Source organism: Lolium perenne, chromosome 5 (assembly GCF_019359855.2).
Source record: "Lolium perenne isolate Kyuss_39 chromosome 5, Kyuss_2.0, whole genome shotgun sequence".
In the NCBI taxonomy this organism is placed as follows: domain Eukaryota; kingdom Viridiplantae; phylum Streptophyta; class Magnoliopsida; order Poales; family Poaceae; genus Lolium; species Lolium perenne.
In genome coordinates, this window is record NC_067248.2 from 147,172,395 (window position 1) to 147,191,875 (window position 19,481).

A 19,481-nucleotide genomic window follows, 5' to 3' on the forward strand; every position below is an offset into this window, starting at 1 on the left:
TAGGATGTTTTATGCATAACACATATAAATTATTACTACCGTTGAAAAATTGTTTCCATGTTTTCAAAATAAAAAGCTCTAGCACATGAGTAATCCCTACTTCCCTCTGCGAAGGGGCCTTTCTTTTACTTTAAGTTGAGTCAGTTTACCTACTTCTTTCAATCTCAGAAGCAAACACTTGTGTCAACTGTGTGCATTGATTCTTACATACTTGCTTATTTGCATTCATCATATTACTTTGTATTGACAATTATCCATGAGATATACATGTTGAAGTTGAAAGCAACTGCTGAAACTTAAATCTTCCTTTGTGTTGCTTCAAAACCTTCTATTAAGAATCTATTGCTTTATGAGTTAACTCTTATGCAAGACTTTTTGATGCTTGTCTTGAAAGTACTATTCATAAAAAGTTTTTGCTATATGATTCAGTTGTTTAGTCATTGTCTTTACCATTGCTTTGAATCACTTCATTCATCTCATATGCTTTACAATAGTATTGATCAAGATTATGATAGTAGCATGTCACTTCAGAAATTATCCTTGTTATCATTTACCTACTCGAGGGTGAGTAGGAACTAAGCTTGGGGATGCTTGATACGTCTCAAACGTATCTATAATTTATTATGTTCCATGCTAGTTTTATGACAATACCTACATGTTTTGCTCACACTTTATAATGGTTTTATGCATTTTCCGGGACTAACCTATTAACAAGATGCCACAGTGCCAGTTCCTGTTTTCTGTTGTTTTTGGTTCCAGAAAAGCTGTTCGGGCAATATTCTCGGAATTGGACGAAACAAAAGCCCACGATCTTATATTTCACGGAAGGTTCCAGAAGTCCGAAGGGGAGACGAGGAAGGGCAGCAGGGGACCCACACCATATGGTGGCGCGGGTGGCCCCCTGGAGGCGCCGACCTATGGGGAGGGAGCCCCCTAGCTCATCCGACTCCGCCTCTTCGCCTATATAATCTCTCGTGACGTGAAAACCCTACACGAATCGACGAAACTCCAGAATGACTCCAGGGGCACCGCCGCCATCGCGAAACTCCGTTTTGGGGGACAGAAGTCTCTAATCCGGCACGCCGCCGGGACGGGGAAGTGCCCCCGGAGCCATCTCCATCGACTCTACCGCCATCTTCATCGCCATTGCTGTCTCCCATGATGAGGAGGGAGTAGTTCTCCCCCGAGGCTGAGGGCTCTACCGGTAGCTATGTGGTTCATCTCTCTCCCATGGTGTGATCTTTATGTGATCATGAGCTTTGTATCACTATTAATCTATGTGCTAATCTAGTGATGTTATTAAAGTATAGTCTATTCCTCCTCCATGATGTAAAGTTGACAGTGTGTGCATCATGTAGTACTTGGCGTAGTTTATGATTGTAATCTCTTGTAGATTATGAAGTTGACTGTTACTATGATAGTATTGATGTGATCTATTCCCCCTTTCATAGCTATTGTTGACAGTGTGTATGCTATGTTAGTACTCGGTCTAAATTGCAACGGTCTATTATGCACTCTAGAGGTTACTTTAATATGAACTTCGGATGTTGTGGAGCTTGTTTACTCCAGCTTGAGGTGTGCTTTTATAGCCCTACACAATGAATGGTGTTTGTTATTGAACAAGAGAGTGTTTGAAGTAGCACAAGTGAAGAGAAGTTATTTATTTATGTGATCATTGTTGAGAGTGTCCACTAGTGAAAGTATGATCCCTAGGCCTTGTTTCTAAGCATTGAAACACCGTTTCCAACAAGTTCTGCTACATGTTCGCTTGCTGCCATTTTTATTTCAGATTGCAATTACTACTTACAATCATCCATATTACTTGTATTTCACTATCTCTTCGCCGAACTAGTGCACCTATACATCTGACAAGTGTATTAGGTGTGTTGGGGACACAAGAGACTTCTTGTATCTTAATTGCAGGGTTGCTTGAGAGGGATATCTTTGACCTCTACCTCCCTGAGTTCGATAAACCTTGGGTGACTCACTTAAGGGAAACTTGCTGCTGTTCTACAAACCTCTGCTCTTGGAGGCCCAACACTGTCTACAGGAATAGAAGCGTGCGTAGACATCACGCGGAAGTGGCGGGATTTTACTTCGTCTCCGGCGACGGCGGGCGCGGGTCAGTGACAAGAAGTTGTCTGGCGTGTCCGTGGCGCTGTGGCGAAGCTGAGGGCGGAAGAGGGGGTCCAGGGGAGCTCTGCAGCATCGGGGCGACGCGTGCCCTGGGAGTGCCCGTGGGCGGCGCCCATGCCAACATCGGCATGTCCTAGACGTCATGGGCACGGCATGTGTTGGGCGTTGTGCTGCGTTTCTTCGACCGTGGCTAGTCCAGGGTGGTCCAGTAGAGTGAGGTGGAGCTGGAGGGCATGGTGGGCAAGGCTAGAGAGGAAAGGAGGGAGAGATAGAATGTGCATGGTGAGCATGGTCAGCATGGCATGGCATTGCCATGTCTATCCCTTTCTAGGGTTGGGCAGCAGTGGAATTTGGTGTTAGAGGGGACCAGGGGACAGGGTTGAGCAAGTGGAACCAAAATTAGGCCAAACACTATTTGAAATAGTGAAGTTTGGATTTGGTTTGATTTTGCTCATAAGGTGTTTGCTATAATGGCCGCATGAAATGGCTTTGCAAAATTTTGAATGAACTTTGGTGAACTTGATTGAAATGATCAAAGACACAAAATGGTGGTGGTGGTGTTCAAAAATAAATTGTTTTGCAAAATTTCAAATTGGGTAGGATCTTGAATCTGTTTCAAAGTTCCATCTTGGCTTGAGCATAACTTTGAAACTAGCAAGAATTTGCAGGGGTGTGCTTTACCAAAGTTGTTCACCTTGATGTGGTATTGTATGAGGTGCAAAGAGTTGGAATTGTTTGGTTTGAAAATCTCTAAATACAGAGGCTCAAAGTAGGCATCAGACTAAAAATGGCAGTTTTGACCATTAGTGTATGTGAGCACATTTTGCATTCAAATTTGATTTGATTTGAGTTTCTTTGATTCCAAAAGTGTTTATAAGTGTTTAGTAACCTTATCCAACCAGTGGTGCAAGCCAAAATGGTCTAGGTTGAAGATTTGCAAAAATGGCATAAACCATATGTGAGGGTTTTGTGATTTTTCTATTTTATTTCTTTTCTTCCTCTTTGCTTTTCTTTGTGATCTTCAAAGGATCGAGGTTAGGGTTTTAGGTTGTAGCACAAGGTACAAGGTTGCAAACACTCATCATGGCAATCACACAAAGAATTGAGTATGAGCACTATGCATGGCACATGTACTAATAAAAGTTTTTGTTGGTTCTAAAATTTGAGCAATTGAAATTCTTCTTCTTCTTCATTGATTTGTAATTTTGGATGTTACAAACCCTTCCCCTTACAAAATATCTCGTCCCGAGATCGTAAAGAGAACTAGGTACTAAAGAGATCTGGGTATTCCTTCTTCATATAGTCTTGTCGCTCCCAAGTGGCTTCGTCTTCGGTATGGTTGCTCCATTGAATCTTCAGGAACTTGATACTCCTGGTGCGAGTGGTTCTGAAAGCTTCATCCAGGATGTGAATAGGAACTTCGCGGTATGTCAAGTCCTTGTTGATATCCACCGATCTGTGATCAATGTTCTTGAAAACCTCGGTCTTCTCGGGCACTTCTAAGCAATTCCGGAGTAATGAGATGTGAAACACGTCGTGTACAGCCGACATTTCTTCCGGTAGTTCCAGTTGATAAGATACTTCTCCTCGGCGACTCAGAACTTTGAAGGGCCGACATATCGGGGTGCAAGCTTTCCTTTGATCTGGAATCTCTGCATTCCTTTAAGGGGGGATACTTTAAGATAGACAAAATCTCCGATCTCGAAGGTCATCTCTCGGCGTCTCTTGTTGGCATAACTCTTCTGTCTCGACTGAGCAGTCTTGAGGTATTTGCGGATCTTGTGCACCTTTTCTTCAGCTTCTCAGAGAACATCTGGTCCAAAGACTTGGCTCTCTCCGACTTCCGACCAATTAAGAGGGGTACGTCACTTCCTTCCGTACAGGGCTTCAAAGGGGGCCATTTGTAAGCTAGCTTGGTAACTGTTGTTGTACGAGAATTCTGCGTAAGGCAGGCAGTCTTCCCACTTAGATCCATATTCCAGTACACAGGCTCTCAACATGTCTTCGAGTATCTGGTTGACTCTTCCAGTCTGTCCATCGGTTTGCGGGTGATATGCGGTGCTGAAATTCAGCCGGGTTCCTAGTCCTTCATGTACTTTCTGTCAGAATCTTGAGGTGAATTGGGATCCTCTATCTGACACAATTGACTTCGGGGTTCCGTGCAGGGCGACTATTCTGGAGATGTATAACTCAGCTAGCTTTGGGCCTTGGTATGTGGTGTTGACGGGGATGAAATGGGCTACCTTGGTCAATCTATCGACCACTACCACTACAAGAAAAGTTGCCATGGCCGACGAAGTTGAAGTCGCGCCGTGGTTGCTGGTGTACCATGGCCGACGATTTTGGGTCCCTCCGTGGTGCATGTCAAAACTTTTTTTTTCTCATTTTTGAGGCCACCTAGCCCGACGAAAGCGGCCAAACCGTCGCGTATGGTGGCCCAGGACGTGGTGCATCTCGAAATCTCGGGTTCGCCGGCCGAGTCAATGCAAATCCGCACCGCCGAGGGATGTAGGGCCCAGATGGCAGCCTCTCTGGCATTGTTTTTTTTCTCGATCGCGCCATCTCGTTCAACGTTCTCCGATCGAGCCGTTTACGATGCAGGATCATGGGTCCCGCATGTCATCCTCTATGAACCAAAATTCTTTCTATTCTTGGATTTTTTTTGACCCCCTGATTTCTGGCTACTTCCTTTTTCTTTTGATCCCTTGCCGCCTTGGAAACGTTGAGACCGCTGCTGCTAAATGGGACCCGCATGTCATCCTCTATGTGCAATCAACTTTCTTTTCTTGGAGTTTTTTTTGGCACCTCATATTTGGTCACTTGCCATTTTTTCGATCCTGCCGCCTCTCAAACGGTGATACCGCTGTCGCTAAATGGGACACGCATTTCATCCTCTTTGTACTATAAAACTTTCTTTTCTTGGATTTTTTTTTGGCACCTCATATTTGGTCACTTGCCTTTTTCTTTCGATCCCCTGCCGCCTCTCAAACGGTGATACCGCTGTCGCTAACCTGGGACCCGCATGTCATCCTCTATGTACTATAAAACTTTCTTTTCTTGAATTATTTTTGGCACCTCATATTTGGTCACTTGCCTTTTTCTTTCGATCCCTGCTGCCTCTCAAACGGTGATACCGCTTTCTTGCTAAATGGGACCCGCATGTCATCCTCTATGTACTATAAAACTTTCTTTTCTTGAATTATTTTTGGCTCCTGATATTTTTTCACTTGCCTTTTTCTTTCGATCTCATGCCACGTTTGAAACGTTGAGGAACCTGCAGGCTCATGGGACCCGCATGTCATCCTCTATGTACTATAAAAGTTCATTTTCTTGGTTTTTTTTCACCCTCTGATTTTTGGCAATTTCTTTTTTCTTTTGATCCCCTGCCGCCTCTCAAACGGTGATACCGCTGCTGCTAAATGGGACCCGCATGTCATCCTCTATGTACTATAAAACTTTCTTTTCTTGGATTATTTTGGCACCTCATATTCGTTCACTTGCCTTTTTCTTTCGATCCCTGCCGCCTCTCAAACAGTTGAGACCGCTGCAACTAAATGGGACCCGCATGTCATCCTCTATGAGCAATCAACTTTCTTTTCTTGGAGTTTTTTTGGCACCTCATATTTGGGCACTTGCCTTTTTCTTTCGATCTCATGCCACGTTTGAAACGTTGAGGAACCTGCAGGCTCATGGGACCCGCATGTCATCCTCTATGTGCTATAAAAGTTCATTTTCTTGGTTTTTTTCACCCTCTGATTTTTGGCAATTTCTTTTTTCTTTTGAACCCCTGCCGCCTCTCAAACGGTGATACCGCTGCTGCTAAATGGGACCCGCATGTCATCCTCTATGTACTATAAAACTTTCTTTTCTTGAATTATTTTTGGCTCCTCATATTTGGTCACTTGCCTTTTTCTTTCGATCTCATGCCACGTTTGAAACGTTGAGGAACCTGCTGGCTCATGGGACCCGCATGTCATCCTCTATGTGCTATAAAAGTTTATTTTCTTTATTTTTTTTTCACCCTCTGATTTTTGGCTATTTCCTTTTTCTTTTGATCCCCTGCCGCCTTGGAAACGTTGGGTAAGCTGCTGACTCATGGGACCCGCATGTCATCCTCTATGTACAATCAACTTTCTTTTTCTTTTGATCTCAAGCCGCATTTGAAACGTTGAGACCGCTGCTGCTAAATGGGACCCGCATGTCATCCTCTACGTACAATAAAGTTTCTTTTCTTGGATTATCTTTGGCTCCTGATATTTTGTCACTTGCCTTTTTCTTTCGATCTCATGCCGCCTTTGAAACGTTGAGTAAGCTGCAGGCTCATGGGTCCCTGTAACATCCCAAAAATTTAAAACAAAACCAATGAATTTCCCTAGTTCCAAATTTTGGAACCAACAAAAACTTTTATTAATTAAGTAGGATACATAGTGATCTTGCTTAATTCTTGTGCTATTGCTATGATTGCTTGTTATTAGTAATTGAAGTGATCTTAAACCCTAAACCTCACCCCTCTTTTCATCACCCAAGTTAAAATAAAATAAAAGGAAAATAAATAAGAAAAAGGCATATGTGCCTATGGCTATATTTATAAAACTTTACCCTAAGCTTTTCTACTTTGCTTAGAGACTTGGAAAACCTTCATACACCTTACCTAGTACCTATCAAACCAATTCCAAGTGGTTTCCAAAGAAATTAAAAAGGAACTAAAAATGCCATAGAGGCATATGAGAGTAAAATAGCAAATTTGTGAATTTGAGAATCTTGACCCTAGGACTTGTTGTGAATGGTTGGATCACTTCCATATACCATTTCAACATTCAACAACACCATTTGGGTCAAGCCAAGTCAATTTCAAACCCAAATGCAACATATGCATAGAGGCATATGTGACACATACCCATTTCACCAAACCTTGACCTATGACTTTAAACCTTGACCAAATGGTGTGAAACCATCCCTCAACCTAATATAACCCTAAATTGACCCTAACCCATGTCCAAGTAAAGCAAGGTGAACCCTTTACAAAAATAATAAAAATTGACACATCACCTCTTATGTGTTATGGCCATTTTTGCAAATCTTTGAACAAGACCCTTTGAATTGGTTTCAATGGTCTTAAAATGTTTCTAAACTAATAGGAACCACATTAGAGTCAACAAAAGTCAAATCAATTGTAGGGAAATCAATTAGGGAGAAAATCCCCCTTTCTCTCACATACACTAAGGGCAATTTTACAAATCTTCATATGAGGCCACCATTGCTTGCCCTATGGATTCTAAAACTCATATATAACAAAAACAAACCCAAATGCATAAAAGAAACCAGATTAAAATCAAAGGAAAATTCAAAACTCACATACATGTGATAATGGTCATATGTCCCAATTTTATTTTCTTCACCACTTTGCCCCAATTTATCTTCTGATTCCTCAACCAAACTTGGTCAACTATGACCATGTCATCCAAGACCATGTCAAGGTCAACAACTTTCATGTTGACCATCTCTGCTGAAGTTGACCAGGTTGACCAGAATAAGATTGCTAAGTGGAGACTTTGAATTAAAGAGAAGATCATACCAATTTTGAAACTTTGCAAATCTTCACCAAAATGAACACCACCACCACCTTTCCAACCCTTTATTTATATGATTAAGCTCCACCAAAAAGAAATCCAAAATCTGAACAAAAGTTTCATGCGGCCATTGTGTCGAGCACCTTGTGTGCATAATCTGGAAATCATGTTACATGCTTATACCCACTGGATTTTGGCCTAAACCACCTTTAACTTGAGATGATCATCACCCCTCTACACCCCTGCACCGCTACACGTCCTTGCTCTTGCTGCTTTAAGCATGGAAAAGCCCTAAACTATCCATGCCGTGTGCATGCCGGCCACACATGCCACTCCTCTCTCTGGCTCTCCCCTCTCTCTTTCACCTTGTCATCGAGCATCTATGTACTCCCCTAAGCACGCCTGCACCATCCCTACGCAAAGAGACACACACAAGTGGCCGAACCAGGCGCGCCCATGCACGCCCAGTACCGTGCCAGGCACGCGGTGACCGTGCCCCGACCCAACCCTGGACGCGCCAGGACGCCACCGTGCCCCGTCGCCCTCGTCCTCCTCCTGCATCCCTACGTCTGTATCGAGCACCACCTCCCTCGCCTCTACCCCGTAGACAAGCTCCCTAGCCCGCGCAGGCACCATCATCACCGTCCTCCTCCGCTTTTGGCTGCGCACGCCGTGGCAAAACCCACACGCGCCCGAGCGATCCTATCGCGCCCTGGACGCAACAGCTACGCCTTGAGCATCGCCTAGCCGTCGCCTACACGACGCCCCCTTCGCCTTGCCCCTTCGCGTTCTGAATCGCCGGCGCCATTGACGACTAGCCGCTCCGCCACGGCCACCCCCTCATACTATAAATAGAGACCCCCTCAGCCTTCTCCTTCCACACCAAACTCGCTCCACTCTTCCTTCTGATCCTCCTTGATCCCTCTCTCACCCACATTGCGTAGTAGAACGCTCCAATCGAGACGTCGATCGCCGGAGTCCGCCGCAGAACCACCCTTCGATTTAGGCCACCCCAAGCGACGCTGCGACCACCAGTCAACTCCTCGTCATCTACAACCTCTCCTCGAACCAGCGCCACCCCTCGCCGGAGCTCCGTCAAGCCGCCGACCCCCTACCTCACCATCGCAGCACGCCCTCCTCCCCCGTCGACGACGACGACGGTCGATCGTCGGATCGACTTCTGATCGCACGGCTGAGGTGAGTGGATACCGATTCGGTGAAGTAACCCACTAACGCCTGGGCCCCATCTTGTCAGGCGGCCCGCTCGCGCCAGACGCGTAGCTGGGCCAGCCCAACTCCTCTCCCTCTCTCTGGCCCGTCAAGTTTCCCGCGCTGGCCCTTTCATTTGAATTCAATTAATTCTTTTAGTTTGAAAATCAATACTGGTCTGTCCTATAAATTGAATAGTTCAAATTCTACAAACTCAAATTTAGCAAATCCAAATGTTCTGGAAAGCTTATGATTTGCTCTAACTAACCCCACTGGATTCAAACTCATACCTTGTGTAGTTTTTGAATAGCAAAAATAACAAAACAGATACTTTCCAGTATTCAAATAAATATTAAAAATCAACCAATTTGAATTTTGAAGTGAATCCAATTGCAATAATTCACATTTAACAAACCCTAATTTACTATGTAAAAATATGATATGGGTTCTGTACATGATCATGGGCTAGAATCAAAATATTGGCTATGTAGTCAATACTAGCCCATTTAAACTATATCCAAATTTTAGAATTTAAACCAATGAGGTGTAGCACCTCATTTAAATCATTCTCACAAGTAATTTGAAGTAATGTGTTGACCTTTAAATGCTTAGGCTCATACTTGCCCACTTGTAGATTTTTTTTAATCTAAATAGTATTTACATTTGCCATGGTTATTTAAATCAAATGAGATGATGAATCTCATTTAAACCCCTTTTCTCAAATACTAAGTGTGAAGTGTTGACCTTGGTCAACATGGGATCATCCCTGGTTATTTGAGAATATTGCATCACCTCAATAATAGTTTTTACTAAATTAGTTACAACTATGTGTTAAATCATATGAGAGGTATTCCTCTCATTTAAATCTTGTTCTCAAGTAATTCAACATGAGGTAGTGACCATGGTCTAACAATCTCATATTGAATTATTGGGTGGCATTAAATCACTATCATGTTAGTATTAAATTGCATGAGGTATGGAACCTCATTTAAATCATTTTCTCAAATGATAAGTATGAAGAGGTTGACTTTGGTCAACCTAGGTCATATATTATTCATAAGGGAAATTAAATCTTAATAAGATAATGAGAGGAAATTATTTCCCTAAGTAATTAAAAGTAACACCTAAGTTAGTATGAGAGGAAATTATTTTTCTTAAATAAGAAAAACACATCCACCAACCTAATAGTAATGTGTGATGCTAGTTTAAGTTGTGTGAATCATGTGTGTGCTTGGTTTAGTAAATAAGTTTGGTATGATGATTGTGTACCCCGTATTCGTATTTTAGACGCTAGTACCGGAGACTATCAGGAGGAGGAGGTCTTCTACCAAGAGGAAGGAGAAGAGAACTTTGACCACCACCTCAACCAAGGCAAGATAATACTCTTGCAAAGTGCAAAGCTCACCATGAGCAAGGCATCCCCCATTTATTTTATGTTCATGATCCTATTTCCCAGTTTTACTTTACAAGCTTTACTTACTTTTGTTTTATCAAAGTATTTTTTGATTTATGTTTCACTTGATTAGTAGTGGATTAGTACAAAAGTATCAAGGTTAGCCTAGAAGCAAAGCAAATTACTTAGCACCCCTCATACTTAGATGCTAGTGCTAAACCCTAAAAGTGACTACTCTAGTTGGGAACTGTGAAATGAAATGACTTTGAAAACCTTGGAATGATGAGTCATTCTATTGAAAGATTTTGAAGGTGAATATGACTTGTGAATGACTTGGTGAATTTTACAAAACTGATGGTTGGGTTCGGATGCGATACCATTCCAATTTTACAAGTACCCCCACAATACCTGAATCTGGGTAAGGCTTAGCTGGAAATTTATGTGTCTTAGTATGGGTTCCCTCTAAAACAAGCTTCATCGGGGTTATGCCGGAGGCTGCCTCTACAACAAAAGGAATGATGTGAAATGACGTGAAATGAGGTGAATGTCCTACCCAAGCCCTGTGCAGTTCCCGGGTTGACGGTTTGTTTTCACCGGGAGGCCAAGCTCATGGGGAGAGGTGCCTATACTAGAGTATGTAAATGAAAGGTTAGGATTGGTAGTTCGCGTACTGCGTACGATAAATCAGGGCCAGTTACCCCTGACGAACTATTGCAATTGTTGTGGCACAAGTGTACAACCTCTGCAGAGTTAAACCTATTCGAATAGCCGCGTCCGCGGTTATGGACAGTTGGAAAGGCCATACTGTTCCGTCATCAGAACTTTTCTAAAAATATGAATGGTGACTTGTGATTTGAATTGAAAGGTGACTTTGACTTTGAATCACAAATGAGTTTTGGGAATGACACTAATGTTCCCACTTGAGTTAGTTAAATGAAGAGGCTTTGATTATTAAAGTGTTTATGAAATAAAACTGGCTTTATGCAAATGAAACTAGAGCTTAGAACCCCCTTACTATAGTTGATAGTATTTACCTTAGTATTAGTTTGCGAGTACTTTAAAGTACTCATGGCTGTGTCCCTGGCTATTCAAATGGCCAGACTATGAAGACGAGTACCAGGACCCGGAAGAAGGACAGCAGGACGTCTACGACAACTAGGATCACTCCTGACGTCAACAGTTGCCTGTGGAATAGATGGACTACTACTACGCTACTTTCGCTTCCGCTATGTGATATGTAATGAATAAATAGAACTTCTGTTATTGTAATGAGACTGGATCATGTGATCCTTTATATGTAAGACGATTATGGTATGTAATGAATGATGTGTTGTGGTATCAATCTATTATGTCTCGCAAAAACAATATTCCTGGGATTGCGATGAATGGCATAATAGGCATCTGGACTTAAAAAGCCGGGTGTTGACAAGTTGGTATCAGAGCCATTGTTTGACCTTAGGAGACCCTAGTTAGAATGGACGTCTGAAAATTTTAGTTTCAAAACAAATGAAGTGGCTATTTAAGAAAACTTATTCTCCCTCTTATCATTGAGATCTTTTTCAAAATAAGAAAGTTATGCTCTATTCTTCTTATACTATTACCTAAAATTTTGACACACTTCTCTAACTTACTCATCATAATTCTTCACAGATGGAGTACAAATGGGAGTTCTATCAGCTTGGCCACGGAGGAAACCTGAGGTTCGAGAAAGACTTGAAGCAACTGGTTGAATATCTAGGACACCCGTATCCCGAATTCTTCGGAATACCCCTCAAAGCTCAGTTAGGAGAACCACCTCGGTGGAACGTTTCTACTGATCTAAGAAGAAGGCATGATGCCCCGGTATGGGAAACCATCTGGTTTTCTGTAACGGGAAACACTTGGAAGGAAGGACTTGTCAGAGCTATGCAAGAAGCAATTTTCCGTCTGTGCGGACAAAATGAGGACAAGATCAAGAACACTCGCTTCATCTACTACCCAAGACATGACCCCATGGGAAGACCGATGACCATGCCCCCGCACACAGAGATGAACCCCTATGTAGCACACCAGGACTTCAGGATGTACAAAACCTGCAGGGATTTGGACAACGCCCTTGCCTCTCGCCAAGCACATTACCCGTGAAGAGAAAGAATCCCCTCCTGAAGAGTAGTATCATTTAAGCACTTTCGTATGTGTGAGTTGTATCAGGATCCCCTTGTATCGTAAAGCGATGAATGGTTCTTCCAACCAACGGTGTGTTAGCTTTGTAATGTGTGATGCTTGGTATGAATGAAAAAGTGTTGTTGGTTTTTACCCCCGCAACACTACTCAAGTTTTCAATATTATGAACTTTTTAAACTTTAACAAAACAAACCATAGAAATTTCCCTCTTATCTTATCATCTACATCAATGTTTAGATGGCCCCACCAACCCGCAACGCCACCCAGGATGCCATGATGCAACTGCTGCAGACGATGATGGCAGACCGAGAAGTCGAGAGAGCTGAACGCCAAGCCAACATTGCTGCACTGCAACAGATAGCTCAGAACAATCAAGGCCACGGAAACCACGATCACCCTGGATCGAAGCTGAAGAACTTTCAACACACCAACCCTCCGGTATTCAACAAGACTGAAGAGCCCCTTGATGCTGATGACTGGCTCCAGACCATGGAGAACAACCTCGAAGTTGCGGGAGTTGAAGCCGCAGAAAAAGTACTGTTTGCCACCCACTACCTGTCAGGACCTGCCAGAGCCTGGTGGACAAGTGCCCGTGCAATGAACGCGGGACAGATGATGACCTGGGAAGACTTCAAGCTGAAGTTTAGCAAATACCATGTGCCCCAAGGACTGATCAAGAAGATGAGAGACGAGTTCCGTGAACTCAAGCAAGGAAGAATGTCCGTGGTGGAATACCGCGACAGGTTTCTCACTCTGTCTGTGCACGCCCGGATGAGACCAACACCAATGAGAAGAGAAAGGAAAGATTTCTGAACGGACTACACGACGAGATGCAGACTGTGTTAGTGAACATTCCGTTCGCTGACTTAGAAGCCCTCGTGGACTCAGCCATACAGATGGAAGGAAAACTGCATCAGGCCAGCGAGAACCGCAAGCGCAGAATGATGAACCAGAATGGACCCCACCATACCCAGAAGTACCGCAATAACTCCTCTGGAGGATTCACCCCAAGATACAACAAGCCCCCTGCCCAGAATAATCGCCCCAACTACACCAACAACAACAGAGGACCCCCGAAGCCCGGAGGCAACAACAACAACAACAACAACAACCACAACAACAACAACCACCCCAACAACAGCAACAACAATGGAAACAACAACAACACCAATACTGCCCCAAGGACTGGAAGCAACGCTACCCCCGTAATCCCCAAAGACAAGTCCACCGTCAATTGCTACGAATGTGGAGTTGTGGGTCACTTCTCCAATGAGTGCCCCAAGAAGCTTGCCAGGATTGCCGCCAATACCGCAGCACCTGCTCAGCAATAGCGCCGCTTTGCCGGAAGAAGGAACCAGAACAACAACAACGGCCGTTTCTACCACATGACTGCCACTGAAGCTCAGGAAGCACCCCAAATCATGCCAAGTATGTCTTCCTGTTAATAAATGCTCAATCTCTCTTAGGAACCTAACTTTTCTTAAAATCTCGGGATGAGATTTGTTTAAGGGGGAAGGGTTTGTAACATCCCAAAAATTTAAAACAAAACCAATGAATTTCCCTAGTTCCAAATTTTGGAACCAACAAAAACTTTTATTAATTAAGTAGGATACATAGTGATCTTGCTTAATTCTTGTGCTATTGCTATGATTGCTTGTTATTAGTAATTGAAGTGATCTTAAACCCTAAACCTCACCCCTCTTTTCATCACCCAAGTTAAAATAAAATAAAAGGAAAATAAATAAGAAAAAGGCATATGTGCCTATGGCTATATTTATAAAACTTTACCCTAAGCTTTTCTACTTTGCTTAGAGACTTGGAAAACCTTCATACACCTTACCTAGTACCTATCAAACCAATTCCAAGTGGTTTCCAAAGAAATTAAAAAGGAACTAAAAATGCCATAGAGGCATATGAGAGTAAAATAGCAAATTTGTGAATTTGAGAATCTTGACCCTAGGACTTGTTGTGAATGGTTGGATCACTTCCATATACCATTTCAACATTCAACAACACCATTTGGGTCAAGCCAAGTCAATTTCAAACCGAAATGCAACATATGCATAGAGGCATATGTGACACATACCCATTTCACCAAACCTTGACCTATGACTTTAAACCTTGACCAAATGGTGTGAAACCATCCCTCAACCTAATATAACCCTAAATTGACCCTAACCCATGTCCAAGTAAAGCAAGGTGAACCCTTTACAAAAATAATAAAAATTGACACATCACCTCTTATGTGTTATGGCCATTTTTGCAAATCTTTGAACAAGACCCTTTGAATTGGTTTCAATGGTCTTAAAATGTTTCTAAACTAATAGGAACCACATTAGAGTCAACAAAAGTCAAATCAATTGAAGGGAAATCAATTAGGGAGAAAATCCCCCTTTCTCTCACATACACTAAGGGCAATTTTACAAATCTTCATATGAGGCCACCATTGCTTGCCCTATGGATTCTAAAACTCATATATAACAAAAAAAAAACCCAAATGCATAAAAGAAACCAGATTAAAATCAAAGGAAAATTCAAAACTCACATACATGTGATAATGGTCATATGTCCCAATTTTATTTTCTTCACCACTTTGCCCCAATTTATCTTCTGATTCCTCAACCAAACTTGGTCAACTATGACCATGTCATCCAAGACCATGTCAAGGTCAACAACTTTCATGTTGACCATCTCTGCTGAAGTTGACCAGGTTGACCAGAATAAGATTGCTAAGTGGAGACTTTGAATTAAAGAGAAGATCATACCAATTTTGAAACTTTGCAAATCTTCACCAAAATGAACACCACCACCACCTTTCCAACCCTTTATTTATATGATTAAGCTCCACCAAAAAGAAATCCAAAATCTGAACAAAAGTTTCATGCGGCCATTGTGTCGAGCACCTTGTGTGCATAATCTGGAAATCATGTTACATGCTTATACCCACTGGATTTTGGCCTAAACCACCTTTAACTTGTGATGATCATCACCCCTCTACACCCCTGCACCGCTACACGTCCTTGCTCTTGCTGCTTTAAGCATGGAAAAGCCCTAAACTATCCATGCCGTGTGCATGCCGGCCACACATGCCACTCCTCTCTCTGGCTCTCCCCTCTCTCTTTCACCTTGTCATCGAGCATCTATGTACTCCCCTAAGCACGCCTGCACCATCCCTACGCAAAGAGACACACACAAGTGGTCGAACCAGGCGCGCCCATGCACGCCCAGTACCGTGCCAGGCACGCGGTGACCGCGCCCCGACCCAACCCTGGACGCGCCAGGACGCCACCGTGCCCCCGTCGCCCTCGTCCTCCTCCTGCATCCCTACGTCTGTATCGAGCACCACCTCCCTCGCCTCTACCCCGTAGACAAGCTCCCTAGCCCGCGCAGGCACCATCATCACCGTCCTCCTCCGCTTTTGGCCGCCCACGCCGTGGCAAAACCCACACGCGCCCGAGCGATCCTATCGCGCCCTGGACGCAACAGCTACGCCTTGAGCATCACCTAGCCGTCGCCTACACGACGCCCCCTTCGCCTTGCCCCTTCGCGTCCTGAATCGCCGGCGCCATTGACGACTAGCCGCTCCGCCACGGCCACCCCCTCATACTATAAATAGAGACCCCCTCAGCCTTCTCCTTCCACACCAAACTCGCTCCACTCTTCCTTCTGATCCTCCTCGATCCCTCTCTCACCCACATTGCGCAGTAGAACGCTCCAATCGAGATGTCAATCGCCGGAGTCCGCCGCAGAACCACCCTTCGATTTAGGCCACCCCAAGCGACGCCGCGACCACCAGTCAACTCCTCGTCATCTACAACCTCTCCTCGAACCAGCGCCACCCCTCGCCGGAGCTCCATCAAGCCGCCGACCCCCTACCTCGCCGTCGCAGCACGCCCTCCTCCCCCGTCGACGACGACGACGGTCGATCGTCGGATCGACTTCTGATCGCACAGCTCAGGTGAGTGGATACCGATTCGGTGAAGTAACCCACTGACGCCTGGGCCCCATCTTGTCAGGCGGCCCACTCGCGCCAGACGCGTAGCTGGGCCAGCCCAACTCCTCTCCCTCTCTCTGGCCCGTCAAGTTTCCCGCGCTGGCCCTTTCATTTGAATTCAATTAATTCTTTTAGTTTGAAAATCAATACTGGTCTGTCCTATAAATTGAATAGTTCAAATTCTACAAACTCAAATTTAGCAAATCCAAATGTTCTGGAAAGCTTATGATTTGCTCTAACTAACCCCACTGGATTCAAACTCATACCTTGTGTAGTTTTTGAATAGCAAAAATAACAAAACAGATACTTTCCAGTATTCAAATAAATATTAAAAATCAACCATTTTGAATTTTGAAGTGAATCCAATTGCAATAATTCACATTTAACAAACCCTAATTTACTATGTAAAAATATGATATGGGTTCTGTACATGATCATGGGATAGAATCAAAATATTGGCTATGTAGTCAATACTAGCCCACTTAAACTATATCCAAATTTTAGAATTTAAACCAATGAGGTGTAGCACCTCATTTAAATCATTCTCACAAGTAATTTGAAGTAATGTGTTGACCTTTAAATGCTTAGGCTCATACTTGCCCACTTGTAGATTTTTTTTTAAATCTAAATAGTATTTACATTTGCCATGGTTATTTAAATCAAATGAGATGATGAATCTCATTTAAACCCCTTTTCTCAAATACTAAGTGTGAAGTGTTGACCTTGGTCAACATGGGATCATCCCTGGTTATTTGAGAATATTGCATCACCTCAATAATAGTTTTTACTAAATTAGTTACAACTATGTGTTAAATCATATGAGAGGTATTCCTCTCATTTAAATCTTGTTCTCAAGTAATTCAACATGAGGTAGTGACCACGGTCTAACAATCTCATATTGAATTATTGGGTGGCATTAAATCACTATCATGTTAGTATTAAATTGCATGAGGTATGGAACCTCATTTAAATCATTTTCTCAAATGATAAGTATGAAGAGGTTGACTTTGGTCAACCTAGGTCATATATTATTCATAAGGGAAATTAAATCTTAATAAGATAATGAGAGGAAATTATTTCCCTAAGTAATTAAAAGTAACACCTAAGTTAGTATGAGAGGAAATTATTTTTCTTAAATAAGAAAAACACATCCACCAACCTAATAGTAATGTGTGATGCTAGTTTAAGTTGTGTGAATCATGTGTGTGCTTGGTTTAGTAAATAAGTTTGGTATGATGATTGTGTACCCCGTATTCGTATTTTAGACGCTAGTACTGGAGACTATCAGGAGGAGGAGGTCTTCTACCAAGAGGAAGGAGAAGAGAACTTTGACCACCACCTCAACCAAGGCAAGATAATACTCTTGCAAAGTGCAAAGCTCACCATGAGCAAGGCATCCCCCATTTATTTTATGTTCATGATCCTATTTCCCAGTTTTACTTTACAAGCTTTATTTACTTTTGTTTTATCAAAGTATTTCTTGATTTATGTTTCACTTGGTTAGTAGTGGATTAGTACAAAAGTATCAAGGTTAGCCTAGAAGCAAAGCAAATTACTTAGCACCCCTCATACTTAGATGCTAGTGCTAAACCCTAAAAGTGACTACTCTAGTTGGGAACTGTGAAATGAAATGACTTTGAAAACCTTGGAATGATGAGTCATTCTATTGAAAGATTTTGAAGGTGAATATGACTTGTGAATGACTTGGTGAATTTTACAAAACTGATGGTTGGGTTCGGATGCGATACCATTCCAATTTTACAAGTACCCCCACAATACCTGAATCTGGGTAAGGCTTAGCTGGAAATTTATGTGTCTTAGTATGGGTTCCCTCTAAAACAAGCGTCATCGGGGTTATGCCGGAGGCTGCCTCTACAACAAAAGGAATGATGCGAAATGACGTGAAATGAGGTGAATGTCCTACCCAAGCCCTGTGCAGTTCCCGGGTTGACGGTTTGTTTTCACCGGGAGGCCAAGCTCATGGGGAGAGGTGCCTATACTAGAGTATGTAAATGAAAGGTTAGGATTGGTAGTTCGCGTACTGCGTACGATAAATCAGGGCCAGTTACCCCTGACGAACTATTGCAATTGTTGTGGCACAAGTGTACAACCTCTGCAGAGTTAAACCTATTCGAATAGCCGCGTCCGCGGTTATGGACAGTTGGAAAGGCCATACTGTTCCGTCATTAGAACTTTTCTAAAAATATGAATGGTGACTTGTGATTTGAATTGAAAGGTGACTTTGACTTTGAATCACAAATGAGTTTTGGGAATGACACTAATGTTCCCACTTGAGTTAGTTAAATGAAGAGGCTTTGATTATTAAAGTGTTTATGAAATAAAACTGGCTTTATGCAAATGAAACTAGAGCTTAGAACCCCCTTACTATAGTTGATAGTATTTACCTTAGTATTAGTTTGCGAGTACTTTAAAGTACTCATGGCTGTGTCCCTGGCTATTCAAATGGCCAGACTATGAAGACGAGTACCAGGACCCGGAAGAAGGACAGCAGGACGTCTACGACAACTAGGATCACTCCTGACGTCAACAGTTGCCTGTGGAATATATGGACTACTACTACGCTACTTTCGCTTCCGCTATGTGATATGTAATGAATAAATAGAACTTCTGTTATTGTAATGAGACTGGATCATGTGATCCTTTATATGTAAGACGATTATGGTATGTAATGAATGATGTGTTGTGATATCAATCTATTATGTCTCGCAAAAACAATATTCCTGGGATTGCGATGAATGGCATAATAGGCATCTGGACTTAAAAAGCCGGTTGTTGACAGTCCCGCATGTCATCCTCTACGAACAATAAAAGTTTCCTTTCTTGGAGTTATTTTTTACCCCTAATTTCTGGCTATTTGCCTTTTTCTTTTGATCTCCTGCCCCCTCTGAAACGATGAGGACCCTGTTGGCAGGTCGGTCCCACATGTCATCCTCTATGAACAATAAAAGTTTCCTTTGATGGATTTATTTTGAACCCCTAATTAATTTCTGGATAT